Source organism: Callorhinus ursinus, unplaced genomic scaffold (genome assembly GCF_003265705.2).
Source record: "Callorhinus ursinus isolate GAN/ISIS: 27379988/994484 unplaced genomic scaffold, GSC_fseal_2.0 scaffold16, whole genome shotgun sequence".
NCBI lineage: Eukaryota > Metazoa > Chordata > Mammalia > Carnivora > Otariidae > Callorhinus > Callorhinus ursinus.
The window spans coordinates 25249412-25267420 of NW_027397078.1; positions in this window are offsets into that span (position 1 = coordinate 25249412).

The window sequence follows — 18009 nt, forward strand, 5'->3', positions numbered from 1 at the left end:
TCTCTCCACTCCCCCTGCTTGTGCTCTCCCTCTCTCTCTCTGTCAAATACATAAATAAAATCTTCAAAAAAATCAAAAGTGGTTGCTTCTGGGATGACTGTCTTTAAAGGGACAGGAGAGGATTTTCTGGGGTAATAGAAACATTCTGTATTTTGTTTCAAATGTTCATTATATGGTGTATGCAATTGTAAAAATTCATCAGACTGAATGGTTAAGATCTCTGCATTTTATGTTAATTACTATACTTCAGTAAATTAATGTTACCGAGGCTATTATTGACCAATTCATTGGCCTCACGAATTTAGAATTGTGACAAGAAAATATTCTGGGAATTTATTTTTTTACAAAGATTTTATTTTATTTGAGAAAGAGAGTGAGAGAGAGCGTGGGGGGGGGGTGGAGGGAGAGGGAGAAGCAGACTCTCTGCTGAGCAAGGAGCCTGATGTGGGGCTTGATCCCAGGACCCTGGGATCATGACCTGAGCCCCCCAGGTGCCCCTATTTGGGGAATTTAAAAAATTCGTCAACTTTGTCTATGTAAGTCATAGAGGGCAAGTCAAGCTTTTCAAAAAGGAACTGATTTTTTGGACACAGGACATTGGCAGAGAAAAGTTTGTGAAAAAGTGCCCACTTATAAACATTGCATGAGAATTGCTTTCCTCTCCAGGGTTGTTCCAACTGCCTTGAGGCTGTATGGTTAGAATTCAAAATATCAGACAGGAATGTCCTTGACACAGTTATGATGATCTCCATCATTGCTTCAGCAAGAGTAATTTTTTAGTGTCTTTTTTCGTCCTCTTTAAATTATGCTGTTAGCTTTAAGCCTCAGGGCAGAAGTACAGTAAAATGGGTAACTAATTGAACAGCCAGACAGCAGTATTCACGAACAATCACAATGAACTAGCACAGAAAACTGCCTTCTCAGTATAAGTATTGGTTAGATTAGGAAAGATGTTTACCTTCAGATTAAAGGTTCATCAAGGACAGGAATTTGTCTTTTATTGCACATAACATCTTTTTTCACAGTCTTAAACACAATGTGTTAAAACACTCCTGTTTTAATATAAGCAAAAGCTGTGCTATCTAGATATACTCCATGGGGTTATATCAGTTAGTTAAATATTGCCATCATGGTGTTGTGTAACACACCACCCCGAAACTCACTGGCTTAAAACAGCAATCATTTATTCTCATGGATCTGCTCCTGCTGACTCATAAACCTATGGGGAAGAAACTGCAAAGTCACATGGCATAGGGTTTGGATACCAGGAAGAGTGAAGCTTTGGAGCCAATGATGTAATCTACTGCATGGGGATCTTGAGTTTTAAATAAAAATTCTAAGAAGCCCGATGGTGAAGATGATTCTGAGAGCATATTGCCCTATTGAATCACCTTGATGATATATCAAAGTAAACCAAGATCCTTCGAAATTATTGTCTGAAATATAGTCTTACCTAGAGAATGAATTCTTCTCTTTCACTATTTTTCTATAGATCAATTTGTAGATAATTGACATTTAAACAACACTGAATCTTTCTACCCATGAACACAGTATACCTCCAGTATAGGGTAAGGTTCCTATTGCTTTTTGTTTTTAATTTTAGACTTCATTTGAAACTCAGTTTTGGAGAGCCTTTTCTTTCTCTCTTTAAAGGAAAGAGCATTTTGATTATTGAGACATATAAATAATTTTACTCCTTAATATATTACCAAGGTGGAACATAGGGTCTCTTGGGTAATAAGCTGTCTAAATTAAGTAGGTTTGGGTTGAGTGTACTGCAAAATAAGGAAGCTTAATATTGCAGGTCTTGGCAACTAAACTTCAATCCCATTGCTAACACCTACCCCATCTCAAATAAAAACTGACAGCATTAAGAGTGATAGGTAAATGCTTGAAAGGGCAGAGTGATAAGGCAACTAAAGTAGTATGATGGTTTTTGATCTTACACATGATCAGCTTCAGAACTTATTAAAAATTCCTTATCACTATGCAGTGCCTTATGCACCAAACTTTGTATACATAATCTTCATTCTTCCTTGAGGTGATAAATCCCCCTCCCTACTTCCCTATTTCCCTGCCAACCCAGATTAATATTCTAAAGTTAGATTAGGTATGGAACTGCAAAGATCTAGACTTAAATTGAAGAAATTTTTTTAAAGCCTCAGGTTTTCGAATTTTCATAACGCTTGAAAACTTGCACACAGCTCGGCCTTTTTCCAAAAATTGTCAGGATGGCTGAGGATCAATCTAGTTAACTCTCTGTCTTGATGACTCCAGGATTCTAGTGGATAAGTCAGAGAACTGATGGATCTGGGTCCCTTAGGACATTAGAAATGGCAGCCGTGTTCCCTAACTACCAAAGTTTGTATTTTTACCCAGATGAATGAAGGAATATAATTGTAATCTCTAGGGAGTCCAACCTTTGTACGTATATGTGAAGTGTTCATCCTATCTTAAGGTTGAGAAAATGGACCTTTGCCACATCACAAATCACATTAAGAGGGGGGAGTAGACAACAGTAAGTGATATGGTATCACCCAATATTTCCAACTGCAACAATACAGGATTTTGAAGAATTGCTGGTAAGGCTGTCACAGCATGATGACTGTGACTTGCTCTAGCAGGAGCTGTTCCTCAGAAGTAGTGCTGAGGGAGAAGTACCAGGCAGATCAGCTACCTAGGAATGTGGAACTCTTCTAGGCAGCATGGGAGTCTCCACAATTCATAGAGAAGCATTTTAGAGCTATCTTCCAGAGTGGCATATGGGAACTCCCGACGTTAGGAATTTCCTATGTCTGAAAGGTCTTGGAAACTGTGACTCACCAGAGATATTAATGACAAAAGCCCCTCAAAAATGAGTGGAGCTGCTAAAAATCACAGATACTGAAACAAAATGCTACTTTGGAGAACAGTTCACTGACAGGAACTATCACCAGAATTTCTTTTTGGCAAGAATCATCCCTGGGAACATAAAATGACTTTTAACTTAGGGAACTCAAGGTCTCTGGTTTTCTCTGGCATCAAAACATGCATTAGTATCTTTCCTCATGCATAAGGGGATTTGATTTTAGATTGGTCTATCAAGAGAGTTCACGATAAGAAGGAATAACAGTTTTTCACAAAAACCAACTTAAAATTGGAAGTGCCCAAAACTTACATGTGGACTAACCAGTTATGGTAACCTTGAATTCCAACCCATATTTTAGATTCCAGTTGAATCTGAGAATAAGGGGTTATACAAGGGTGGATATGTCATGGACCTACAAAATGGGCTTGTCTTTGTTTATTTCTCTTAGGTTTTTAGGCTTTCATTGAAATGCACATTTGATAATAGAGTATATTGGCTGCATACTGATATTCTGCTTAATGAGAGAGAATAGAGTAGAAGATGATAGCTGTAGTAAGAAGAATTCGCTTTGATAAATGTGGATGTCACTAATGCAAATTTAATTTGAATTGATGAATTTTTTGAACTTGGTGTTTTGCCTGATCTCTAATAGAATGTGTAGGGATATAAGAATTTGTAACAGACTTATTTCACTCAGCATAAAACCCTCCAGTTCCATCCACATCGTTGCAAATAAGTCAATCAGAGAAAGACATGTATCATATGACCTCACTGATATGAGGAATTCTTAATCTCAGGAAACAAACAGGGTTGCTGGAGTGGTGGGGGGTGGGAGGGAGGGAGGGGGTGGCTGGGTGGATAGACATTGGGGAGGGTATGTGCTATGGTGAGCGCTGTGAATTGTACAATACTGTTGAATCACAGATCTGTACCTCTGAAACAAATAATGCAATATATGTTAAGAAAAAAAAAAGATAGCAGGAGGGGAAGAATGAAGGGGGGGAAATCGGAGGGGGAGACGAACCAGGAGAGATGATGGACTCTGAAAAACAAACTGAGAGTTCTAGAGGGGGGGGGGGTGGGGGGATGGGTTGGCCTGGTAATGGGTATTGGGGAGGGCGCATTCTGCATGGAGCACTGGGGGTTGTGCACAAACAATGAATCGTGGAACACTGCATCAAAAACTAATGATGTATGGTGATTAACATAACAATAAAAAATTTAAAGAGGAAAAAAAAGAATTTGTAAAAGAAGAATATTTTGTCCCTTTTTAGATTTCATTTAACTTCCTCATATAACACTTGTATTTAAATAGAAGCCAATGTGTTTCCTATTGTCCACATTATACAGCTAACAGCCCTAATGAATCTGGTAATCATGGTATTGTATCTGCTAAGATGGGTAAAGATTAAAAGCTGTCCTCAAAAAATAAAATCTGAATATTCTATTTTGTTCAACCTTCAAGTAATTGTTTAGGATCAAGAAGTCCCATGTACACTTGGGCCTGGGGTACATTTTGAACCTCTGGGCATCTCTCAGTCTGTCCTGGGAATGTGAGTTACCTGGATTTTCTGAAAGAACTGCTGTCTCATTTTCTAGCCTTTGATTTTACAGTATTCTGGGCACCATTTTCATAGTATAAACAATATATCTGAGTGCCAGTGTGTTATTTTATATCTTCTGGATTTCTTAAGGAGAAAATAGGCAGATAGTATTTGGATAATAGTTACGAATCTGTGGTTATTGATGGAAAAGTAAATCTGAGTGCCATTCCAAAAATGTCAACATCAACTACAATAGGAGGTCACATTCATCTTCTCCCCAGTTGTAAGATGGTTTCCCTGTCACAGGGTCTAAAGAAGAGTGAGGTGCACAAAAACAGGGGACCAAAATAGGAGCAACAGGGGTTAGGGAAAGAAGAGTGAAATAAGGTAAAGATTATGAAGCCGAAATGAACGGGGAGATTTATGAGCACTGATTTATGAAAAGCAATGATGTCTCGTAATCAAGTGGAGTTTTCTCTTTATTTTTACCACCTGGTCTTTTCCTTCAGCTGGCACTGCTGCTCTTCTTGCCACTATGGGGTCTTGTAGATACATACCAGACTTAGATGATTTAAGTGGGGGTTTCCAACCCTGTTTGGAGGTACTCAATACTTTATTGAGATCAGCTGAGGAAGGAGGGAGGGGAAAGGAGGAAAAGGAAACTCCTGAGATGGAAATAGGGGTTTTGGTGACACATATCTGGTAAGCAAATTAATTATGTAGAGGGAACTGGCTCTTAGGCATTTTGCTATCAAGCTTCCCATTTTTTTTGAATTAAAATCCTTCACAAAAACCTTTTCTATAATGTTTTCCTCCAAATAAACTGAATTTGTAATGCTCTAAGCTGTCAAGAAATATATTTTGGAATACTTACATTTTTATAAAATACAGTTAATACATGAAAATAAAACTAGATTACTGCTTATTCTTTCATGTGAATTCTAAACATCTAGAATTAGTCATATTTATTTGGTTGGTACAAATTAATAACTCACTCTTAAACCACCATATTGAGTTTTCTTGAGTGGTCAACTATTACCACAATATGCACCATAATAATCAACCACACATACCTTTGTGACATTTCATAATAAGCATTTATTTCTCAGGTGTCTGAGGGTAGGCTGTAGGTTGGCTGATACAGGCGGCTAAGCTTCAGTGTCATGATTTTGCTGGGGTAGCTCAGCTCCATCTTTCATCCCAAAGGTGAAATCATTTTTCATATGTCGGTCATTCCCTTCCTGAGGTCGATAGGCTAACCTGGGCATGTTTTCTCATGATAGTAGCAGAAGTGCAAGAGACTAAGCCCAATTATAAAAGAGCTTATCTAACCATTGCACACATAAATTCTGCTGTCCTTCCATTAGCCAACACAAGTTATATGGCCTAATGTGAAAGCAAGTGTGGGGAAATAGACTTCAAGTCTTTAACAGGAAGAAATACAAAGTCACATGGAAAATGGCCTGGAATCAAAGAGGAAAAAAGAATTGGGGCCATTAATATAATCTAACATATTTTGTAAACCCAAATGTGACATTTCTCCATTTCTCTTTTCAGATGTACATGCATAGGTATTTACGTGCAAATATATACACAATGTATGTGTGTGTATATAATATATACACAGTATCTTTCAAGATTAGTGTTTTTCTTTTTCAGCATTTCCTTAGTGATTCAGGGTCTTTGTCTGATTCCATACAAATCTTAGGATTGTTTGTTCCAGCACTTTGAAAAATGTCATTGGAATTTTGATCGGGATGGCGTTGAAGATATAGATTGCTCTGGGCAGCATAGACATTTTAACAATGTTTATTCTTCCGATCCATGAGCATGGAATGTTTTTCCATCTTATTGTGTCTTCTTCAATCTCTTTCATGAGTGTTTCTGTAGTTCGTATAGATCCTTTACCACTTTGGTTAGGTTTATTCCGAGATATCTTATGTTTTTTGGTGCTATTGTAAATGGAATCGATTCTCTAATTTCTCTTTCTACGGTTGTGTTGTTAGTGTATAAGAAAGCAACTGATTTCTGTGCATTGATTTTGTATCCTGCCACATTACTGAATTGTTGTATGAGTTCTAGTCATTTGGGAGTGGAGTCTTTTGGATTTTCCACAGAAAGTATCATGTCATCTGGGAAGAGAGAGAGTTTGTCTTCTTCTTTGACAATTTGAATACATTTTATTTCTTTTTTTTTTTTTTGTCTGATTGTTGTTGCTAGGACTTTTAGTACTGTGTTGAACCATAGTGGCAAGAGTGGGCATTCTTGATGTGTTCCTGATCTTAAGGGAAAGGCTCTCATCTTTTCCCCATTGAGGATGATGTTCCCTGTGGGTTTCTCATAGATGGATTTTATGAACTTGGGGAATGTTCCCTCTATCCCTATACTCTGAAGAGTTTTAAACAGGAAAGGATGCTGTATTTTGTCAGATGCTTTTTCTGCATCAATTGAGAGGACCATATGGTTCTTCTCTCTCCCCTTAATAATGTGTTCTGTCACATTGATTGATTTGCGAATGTTGAACCACCCTTGCATCTGGGGATAAATCCCACTTGGTCATGGTGGATGATCCTTTTGATGTATTGTTGGATCCTATTAGCTAGGATTTTGGAATCCTTATGCATCAGGGATATCAGTCTGAAATTCTCCTTTTTGATGGGGTCTTTGCCTCCTAGAATGAGTCTGGAAGCTTTTCTTCTGTTTCTATTTTTGAAACAGCTCCAGGAGAATAGGTATTATTTCTTCTTTGAATGTTTGGTAGAATTCCCCAGGGAATCCATCAGGCCCTGGACTCTTGTTTTTTGGGAGGTTTTTGATGACTGCTTCAATCTCGTTACTGGTTATTGGACTATTCAGGTTGTCAATTTCTTCCTGTTTCAGTCTTGGTAGTTTATAGGTTTCCAGGAAGGCATCCATTTCTTCCAGGTTGCTTAATTTATTGGCATATAGTTTTCTAATAATTGTTTCTATTTCCTTGGTGTTAGTCATGATCTCTCCCCTTTCACTCATAATTTTATTAATTTGGGTCCTTTCTCTTTTCTTTTGGATAAGTCTGGCCAGTAGTTTATCGATCTTAACTAATTCTTTCAAAGAACCAGCTTCTAGTTTTATTGATCCGATCTACTGTGTTTCTGGTTTGTAATTCATTGATCTCTGCTCTAATCTTCATTATTTCTCTTCTAATGCATGGCTTAGGCATCATTTGTTGCTTTTTTCTCTAGTTCTTTAAGGTGTAAAGTTAGTTGGTGAATTCAGGATTTTTCCATTTTTTTGAGTGAGTTTTGGATGGCTATGTATTTCCCCCTTAGGACTGCCTTTGCAGTATCCCATAGGTTTGTGACCGATGTGTTTTCATTTACATTGGTTTCCATGAATTGTTTAAGTTCTTCTTTCATTTCCCAGTTGCCCCTAACATTCTTGAGCAGAGTGGTCTTTAGCTTCCAAGTTTTTGAATTTCTTGCCAATTTTGTCTTGTGATTGAGTTCCAGTTTTAAAGCATTATGGTCTGAGAATATGCAGGGAATAATCTCAGTCTCTTGGTATTGGTCAAGACCTGATTTGTGACCCAGTATGTGGTCTCTTCTGGAGAATGTTCCGTGTGCGCTCGAGAAGAATGAGTATTCTGTTGTTTTAGGGTGGAATGTTCTGTATATATCTATGAAGTCCATCTGGTCCAGTGTGTCATTCAAAGCTCTTGTCTCTTTGTTATGGCTAATAGACCCATGAAAAAATATTCATCATCATTACCCATGAGGGAAATTCAAATCAAAACCACATTGAGATACCACCTTACACCGATTAGAATGGCAAAAATTGACAAGTCAAGAAACAACAAATGTTGGAGAGGTTGTGGAGAAAGGGGAACCCTCTTACACTGTTGGTGGAAATGCAAGTTGGTACAGCCACTTTGGAAAACAGTGTGGAGGTTCCTCAAAAAATTAAAAATCGAGCTATCCTATGACCCAGCAATTGCACTACTAGGTATTTACCCCAAAGTGATGTCGTGAAAAGAAGGGCTATATGCACCCCAATGTTCATAGCAGCAATATGCACAATAGCCAAACTGTGGAAAGAGCTGAGATGCCTTTCAACAGATGAATGGATAAAGAAGATGTGGTCCATATATACAATGGATTATTACTCAGCCATCAGAAAGGATGAATACCCAACTTTTACATCAACATGGATGGGACTGGAGGAGATTATGCTAAGTGAAGTAAGTCAAGCAGAGAAAGTCAGTTATCATATGGTTTCACTTATTTGTGGAACATAAGGAACAGCATGGAGGACATTAGGAGAAGGAAGGGAAAAATGAAGGGGGGGGAATTGGAGGGAGAGATGAACCATGAGAGACTATGGACTCTGAGAAACAAACAGCGTTTTAGAGGGGAGGGAGGGTGGGATGGGTTAGCCCAGTAATGTGTATTAAGGAGGGCACGTATTTCATGGAGCACTTGGTGTTACTGGAAAACAATGAATCATGGAACACTACATCAGAAACTAATGATGTACTGCATGGTGACTAACATAACATAATAAAATAAAAAAAAGAGTAGTGTTTTTTTATGCAGAAATACCATTTTTCTTAAATAAATACACAATGTTGAAACCCACTGGTGAGAGATAAAGGCACCTAGCCAGGCAACCTGAATCAATTTTTGTGATCAGTGGATTCTGCACCTCACCCCCCACATGCTTATTTGAAATTGTAGTGCATAAGAGTAGAATATTTCTAAGTATTCAAGCAACCAAATAACCTTGTTGGATAAGATATTTTTCAGTACTTTTTTTGAATATATCAGTCACATAGATAATCCTCATTTCTTTTTACCAAAAAAAAAAATCATAAAATGAATTTCAGTTGTTGTAGAGATGGCGTTGGGAAATTGTCTTGAATAAATCAGCAACATGGAGGGGAAAAAAGCCCATACACTCAGTAGGCATATCTTTCTCAGAATCCTATGTATTGCAAAGAGATAGATAAGTAATTTTCTCTAAGGAAATCTCAACCTAGCCTTGCTCAGGTACCTGAGTCACTTTTTAACATTGCCAGTGTGACACTTCCAATTTTTCACAAGCTCAGACTAATCACCAAACCTCACAGAGCTGAGTATTATACTGTGTCTGCCACACTGCCAAATCTCACTGCCCTCCTAAGTCCAGTCACAGAAGGCAGAAGTTACTCATAAATAATTTTCTGTCCTTCAGCCCTGACCTTTAGTCACTGCTTATCTTATTTCTTAGTGCATCCCCTCTGCATTCTAACCCCTTTTTCTTGCTTGGGTTCTCATTACCATTTCTTTGGCCATTGAAAGAATTTCCTCTAAAGAACCTCTCCTGTCTCCCTATTCATCTAATGTAATCCATCTTGTATACTATTCTCATACTCTACTATCTTCCCACAAAACACATATACACATGCAAGCCCAAGGCCTTTTCTGTTCTGCATACTCTGGCTTTGTTCTAGACCCTTCCTTTTTTCCCAGTCTAATCTCCCAACCCCTACTAACACACTAGTCAAGGGTGAACAGTTCATCCTACTTTCCCTGGACTCTCCAGGTTTTAGCTGTGAAAGTCCCACATCAGTTCTAGGCAAACCTGAGTGGTTGATCACTCTAACATACTCTCATTCACTCAATCACACACACCATGCAATTTATTCAATGAATACTTATCGAACACCTAATATGTATTGGCATTGTTCTGAATACTGGAGATTCAGCAATAAACAAGAAGACAAGGTCTTTTCTTATAGGCTTAAAAATTCTAATAGGAAGAGATAGATGATACACAAAAGATAAATATGTCATTGGTGACAACTGCTGTGAAGAAGAAAAAGCAAGGGAGAGTGAAGAAGTAAGTAGCTGGGAGGGTGATATATCTTTACAGGGGAAGAGGGAAGTTCTAACAAAACTTCTGCATACATTCTATGATTAACAGTTTGCCTGTATCCTCGTGTGCCCTAAAATACCTGATTCATTCTTTCATGCATTCATTAATGTATTAACTTGCACCATGAGTTTTACTTCAATACCTACCACCCCCTAGACATTGTTTTAGAAATTGGTGACAAAAGAGTGAATGAAACTCACCCACTCCCCACTGTCATGGTTCTGACAGTTAAGTGCAAGAAAGATTTGAACCAACAATCACACAAATATGTTTATAATTGTAAAATGTGATGAAGTATTAAGAAGGAACTGAGTGGGAAACTATGGCTATTTAACGGTAGAATCTGGGGCACCTGGGTGGCTCAGTTAGTTAAAGGCTGCCTTTGGCTCAGGTCATGATCCTAGGGTCCTGGGATCGAGCCCCGCATCGGGCTCCCTGCTCAGCGGGAAGCCTGCTTCTCTCTCTGCCTGCCACTTCCCCTGTTTGTGCTCACTCTCTCTGTCAAATAAATAAATAAAATATTAAAAAAAACAGTAGGATCTAATTTTGATTCAGGAGTTAAGAATACTTGCAGAAGAATTGGTATTTGAGTGCCAAAGGACTAGTAGAATTGGGGCAAGTGTGTGGGGGAGGAAAAATGTTCTAGGCACAAGGAGAAGCACATGTGAAGCTCTGAGGAAGGGAAATAAAAGCTTAGTCTGGAGCAGAAAGAAAGCCCATCTGTGTGGAGCACAGTGAGTGATCGGTGATGAGTGTTGAGAAGAGAGTAGAGACTAGATCAGGGAGGTGTTCATAGTCTGAAGAAGCTTGGTCTTGGTTGTACTTTGGCATCACCTAGAGTTTTATAAAATCCTGTTGCCTGGTTCCCTCTCGAGAGTTTCTGGTTTGGGGTACAGATTGGGTGTTAGGTTTTAAAATATTTCTCACTGATGAATATTTTCCCAAGTATTAATCTTTCACCTGTTTCTTCATACAAGAAAAGACCTCACGGGGCGCCTGGGTGGCTCAGTTGGTTAAGCGACTGCCTTCGGCTCAGGTCATGATCTCAGGGTCCTGGGATCGAGCCCCGCATCGGGCTCCCTGCTCAGCGGGAGGCCTGCTTCTCCCTCTCCCACTCCCCTTGCTTGTGTTCCCTCTCTCGCTGTTTCTCCCTCTGTCAAATAAATAAACAAAATCTTTAAAAAAAAAAAAAAAAAAGAAAAGACCTCACCCCAGTTTTTATGTATTGGAACCCTGCATATTTTCCCCAGGTTCAAGTGTTATTTTTCTTGGAAATATCTCCTCCTTCCCCTGCTGAAGACAACCAGTTATTCCCCTTTCTTTTTGCCCTTTGATGTCTTGTTTACATGTAGCATTAAAAAGCATCAGAAACTAACATTCTGGGCGCCTGGGTGGCTTAATCAGTTAAGCGTCTGCCTTCGGCTCAGGTCGTGATCCCAGGGTCCTGGGATTGAGTCCCGCATAGGGCTCCCTGCTCGGCAGGGGGCCTGCTTCTCCCTCTCCCTCTGCCTACTGCTCTACTTGTGTTTTCTCTCTATCTCTCTGTCAAATAAATAAATAAAATCTTAAAAAAAAAAAGAAACTAACATTCTGCTAAACTTAACAGACAACTTTGAACTGTTTCTCTCGCCCATCACTTGCCTTGTTTGTCTCTGCCTCATTTCCATCCTCCATGCTGCCTCTCAAAATCTTAGTACACAGACTTGACTGCAGTAGATATTAGGTATGAGTTGATTAAATTGAATAGACTACCACCTTAAGAGGAGACAAATGCGCAGGACAGTACAATATCTCTAAATCTTGGATTTACATTCATGAGGGTGAATAAGCTTACATCCAGTCACATTACTTGGCTGTCTTTGAGATAAGCATAGGCAAAAGTAATTGTCATTTTTTATTTAGTGTTCTCAGCTGAGATGAAAAAAAGATGGTGCTCTGCAGGCTCTAAATTTGATCTTACTTTAATGGTTTTATTTTCCATTATAAGTTTTTAAAGGTTGGGAATAAACATGCCTAACTCTTCTTTATTTGTATTTTTCTGGTGAACCATACATCTACATACTGTTCATTTGCTTTGGATGTTCCTGGCATCATTTTTAGCTAGTGCCTCCGATCTTGTTAAAGTCAGAATCCATTTTTATTTTTTAATCAAGAATTCTGTCTTTGATAGTGAGTTACTGAGAAAGGAATAGATAAAACCTGAACTATCCAGAGGGAATTTCCCTGGCCTGCTTTGTGGAGATAGGCCAACAGCAGGCAGGGTTATTAATCATGCCTCTCCTTATGGACCTCAAGTTCTTCTTGCTCCTATTGGAGAAAACCAAAATCATTTAAATGTAAACTCAAATATTGTATATCAAACATTGTTGCCTGAAAACTAAACATATATCATTAATTCCATAATCTGTAAGCACAGATGAGAGGAAGGCAGGATAATATTTCCATCCTAAAACTGCTGTATCATCTTGACTACCTCTGATGGCAGGTAGAACAAAAGTAAATGCAAAGAAATTTCACAAGTAGGAAACATGTTATTTCACTGACCAAAAAGACCATTCCAGGGTTGGTTAATTCATAGGCTCAATGATACCTTTAAGGATCAGGTTTTTCCAATATCTGTTTTGTATCCTTCCTGTTTCAAGGAGGTCCTCAGGTTAATTCCTCTCATAATTGTTAAGATGGCTGCCACCGTTCCAAGTGTCACATCCAAACACAATATCCAGAGAAACATTCCTTGGCCTTCTTTGGTCTCTGGGAAAAAAAAAAAAAAAAAAAAGCCAGGAGGTACTTCCCCGAAAGTTGTGTTCTAGTTTGTCACTCAGAAGACTTCCTCTCACCATTTGTTGACCAAAATTATGCAACAATTCCATGTCCAGAGGAAATGGTACCACAACTGTGGGTTTAGTCCAGTCAAGAACCATCTCTTGGGGCTGATGCCTAAAACACATGGCCCTGTGGAAGAGAGTAGATACTTGAACAAGACTGAAAAAAGGTAAGAGAATGAGAACAGTTGGAGGGAACCAACTAAGAGTGTCTGCTATAACTGGTGTGGGATTTGAGAGTTATAAATTCAGACCATTATATTTCTTTTTTTTTTTTTTAAGATTTTATTTATTTGACAGAGAGAGACAGCGAGAGCAGGAACACAAGCAGGGGGAGTGGGAGAGGGAGAAGCAGGCTTCCCACTGAGCAGGAAGCCCGACGTGGGACTCGATCCCAGGACCCTGGGATCATGACCTGAGCCGAAGGCAGATGCTTAACGACTGAGCCACCCAGGCGCCCAAGACCATTATATTTCTTCTTCAAACTGGGAAGTTATAACATTCAAATCAGAGACTTTAGAAAGGCTACTTTAAATTTTGTTGATTTCAAAATTTCAAAAATGTGAGGAAAAGCCTCTTTGAAGAAAGAGCTGTGTTCACATTAGTTTGTTATATTAAAAATCTTGCAAACTGGTCCCTGACTGAGAGAATTTAAAATAACCAAGTCTTTAAAAAAAGCAAACAAACAAACAAAAAACAGCCTTCCATGGTGGGCTCTGAGTTTGTTTCTCCTGCTGTTCTTTTCTTTTAATAAAACACCATTTTAGCATTGTGGACATTTTTACACCATGTGTGTTTGCAGTGTGAAAATGTGATATTGATGGTAGGTTGGGGTCTGGGGAGAATGGTGTGGTTCAGGAGCTGGGGTCAGGGTTTGGAGTTGGGGTTTGGTGTAAGAAGGTAATCTGTTAGAGTTGGAGGGATTGACTCAGGCTGGGATAATGAGCGGATCTAAAACTGAGGGAGGGAAGGGGGTGGGGTTAATTGAATTGTGGCACCAAGGCAGGGGAGCAGTTCCCCGATTGGACAGTTGACTTTGACACAGAAGTGAAATTCTAAGGGGCTCCTGTTAAATAGATTGGTGACTCTATAAATTACCTGGATGGAAAAAGCACTGCTTTCCTGCCCAGGAGACAGGGCAACACTTTGTGGTGAGATGATTATTCTACTCACTTGCACAGGGAATCTCAAATATCTGTGATGTTTTGACATCTCAAGAAGGTAAGCACACTAGCCCAGAGGTGGCTGGAAAACCTGGTGTGGGCAGCAGTGTGCAAGACAGAGACCAGTGGGCAGCAGGAGTGGGGAGTCTTCCTTCAGTATGTTTGGCAGCAGAAGTCCTAGCAGGGGCTACAAGTCATGAACATGTTTATGGTCTCAGGTAAATCGAAAGTTTTTATTTTTTTATTACATCTAGTCAGACATGTTCCCCTCAGTGCTAAATTCTCTTTGCTGGAAGTTTAGAATTTTTGTATGGATGCTTATAATTGTTTTTTCTCTTATGCTTCTTACTCAGTTTTGTTATCAAGGTTATATTAATCACATCAAATGTTATGATTAGCTTTCTCTCATTTCTTGTTTCCTTGAAACATTTGTATAAGACAGGACTTTCGGGCGCCTGGGTGGCTCAGTTGGTTAAGTGTCCAACTCGATTTCAGCTCAGGTCATGATCTCAGGGGTGTGAGATCAAGCCCCATGTTGGGCTCCATGCTGGGCTTCGAGTCTTCCTGAGACTCTCTTTCCCTCTGCCCCTCCCTGCCATTCTCTCTCCCTCCACCCCTCCACTCTCTTATATAATAAATAAATAAATAAATAAATAAATAAATAAATAAATAAATAAAATCTTAAAAAAAAGACAGGACTTCTAAGTTCCCCTGAATATCCAGTAAAAGATTTGCCTGCAAAATCATCTGGCCCTGTTATCTTTTATGACACAGGATAGCTGTTTTCTTTTTCCCCTACATTTTAGTTTCTTCAAATGTTACTGGTATTTATATATATTTTATTTCTTTTTGAGTCACTTTTGGCATTTGTAATTTCTAGATTATCCATTTCATTTAATATTTTCAAAATATTGGGAACATTTCTTTTACATCAATATCAGTTTTAGAATGGTTCATTGTTCAAGCCTGATTCTCACAGGTAAGATAAAGGGCCTGATCATAGTTGAATAATACAAAATCATACAATTAAGCTGGAACTTTAATCACCATGGGTATATTTTGAGGATCGTGCTTGGTACGGTAGGCTTTAGGGGAGGGAGTATCAAAATGATATTGACCAAAATTGAGGCATATCATTATTTGGAAAATGCTACAACTACTGGTTTAACAGGTGGCAGAAGTCTATGGGTGGAGCAGTAATTTGCACTAGCCAGCTTTTACTTCCTCTCTTGCAACCCAAAGGGTGGATTGCAATTTAGATTCATTTAAATATGAATTTACGTGTATTGAAAGAGAGAAGTATTTAAATAGTAATGTGGTATGACAGAAATTCATGCTGAAGTTGAGCTCCATGGGAATGAGGGTTTTTGTCATTTTTATTTCATGTTCTGTTTCCAGAGACTGAGACAGTGCCTGACATATAGTAGGTGCTCAATAACTTTTTAAATGAAGGAAAATATGAAAGTCTAATACTTATAACAAGTTTGTGATTATAATAGCACTTACTATGTGCTTACTCTCTATCAGAAATCATTCTAATTCTTTACACGTGTTATTTAAATCCTTATGAAATAGGAAATTGTATAAAATAGTGACAGTGACGTCTGTCTTTATGCCATTTCTATATTCTGATTACTGTGGTTTTATAATACCCCTTGAAATCAGGAAGTGTGATAGTTCTAGCTCTGTTCTTTCTCAAGATTGACTTGGCTAGGGGCGCCTTGGTGGCTCAGTCGTTAAGCATCTGCCTTTGGCTCAGGTTATAATACCAGGGTCCTGGGATCGAGCCCCGCATTGGGCTCCCTGCTTCTCCCTTACCAACTTCCCCAGCTTGTGTTCCCTCTCTTGCTGTGTCTCTCTCTGTCAAATAAATAAATAAAACCTTAAAAAAAAATAAAAAAGATTGACTTGGCTATTGTGGTCTTTTGTGGTTCCATATGAATTTTAGAATTTTTTTTATTTCTGTTAAAAATGCTATTGGGATTTGTATAGGGATTGTGCTGAATATGTACATTGCTTCAGGTAGTATGGACATTTTAACAATATTAAGTCTTCAAATCCACAAACACAGGATGTTGTTCCATTTGTTTGTGTCTTCTTTAATTTCTTTTATCAGTTTCTTAATAGTTTTTACTATACATGAATTTAATTTAGCCCCTTAACTAAACTTAGTCCTAAATATTTTATTCTTTTTGTTGCTATCTTAAATGGGATTGTTTTTTTAATTTGTTTTTCAACTAGTTCATAGTTAATATAACTGATTTTTTGAGTAAAATATCTTTTTTCCATTTTTATTGAGAAATAATGGACACACATCACTGTATAAGTTTAAAATGTACATCATGGTGATTTGATTTACATATATTGTGAAACGATTACCACAATAGATTCAGCTAACATCCATCTTATCATATAGATACAGTAAAAAGGAAAGAAAGAAGAAAAAAGGGGAAAAATTTCTTTTTGTGATGAGAATTAGGATTCACTCTCTTAACAGCTTTCCTGTGTATCATACAACAATGTTAGCTACAGTCATCATGTTTTACATTACATCACCAGAACTTACTTACTTTATAACTAGAAGTTTGTACCTTTTGACCTCCTTCCTCCAATTCTTCCCATTCCCTGGCCCCTGGTAGCCTCAAGTCTCATCTCTTTTCCATCAGTTTTTTTTGTTTTTTAGATTCCATATGTAAGTAAGATCATATAGTATGTCTTTCTCTGACTTATTTCACTTAGCACAATGCCTTCAAGTTCTATCCATGTTGTCACAAATGATAGGATTTCCACATTTTTTATGGTTGAATAATAATCCATTGTGTGTGCATGTATGAATATGCACACTTCTTTATCCATTCATCCATCAGTAGACCTTTAGGTTGTTTCCAGGTCTTGGTTGTTGTAAATAATGCTGCTGTGAACTTGGGTACAGATATCTTTTTTAGTGTTTTCATTTCCTTTGGATATATTCTCGGAAGTAGAATTGCTGGCTCATATTGTAGTTCTATTTTAAATTTCTTGAAACCCCTCCATACCGTTTCCATAGTAGGTGTAGCAATTTACAGTCCCACCAAGAATGCACAAGGGTTCTCTTTTCTCCATATTCATGCCAGCATTTGTTAGACCTGTCGTTTTGATGAAGGCCATTCTAAAGGTGTGAGGTGATACCTCATTGTGGTTTTAATTTGCATTTCCCTAATGACTGGCAATGTTAAGCATCTTTTCATGTACCTATTAGCCTTTCGTATATCTTCTTTTGAGAATTGTCTATTCAGGTCCTTTGCCCATGTTTTAATTGGGTTATTATTTCAGAGGGGTTATTATTTTTATTTTATTTTTTTGCTATTGCATTGTATGGGTTCTTCATATATTTTGGATATTAACCACAAATAAGATAAATGATTAGCAAATATTTTGTTTCATTCCGTAGGTCACCTTTTTATTTTGTAGATCATTTCTTTTGCTTTGCAGAAATTTTTTAATTTGATGTAGTCCTATCTGTTGATTTATAATTTTGTTACTTGTGCTTTAGGTATCTATTCACAAAATCATTACCAAGACCCATGTCAAAGAACTTTGTTCCTATGTTTTCTTCTAGGAGTTTCTTGGTGTCACACCATACATTTAAGTCTCTAATCCATTTTGAGTTAATTTTTGTGAGTGATCATTGAAAGAGGTTCAGTTTCATTCTTTTACATGTAAATATCCAATTATCCCAGTACCATTTATTGAAGCAATTT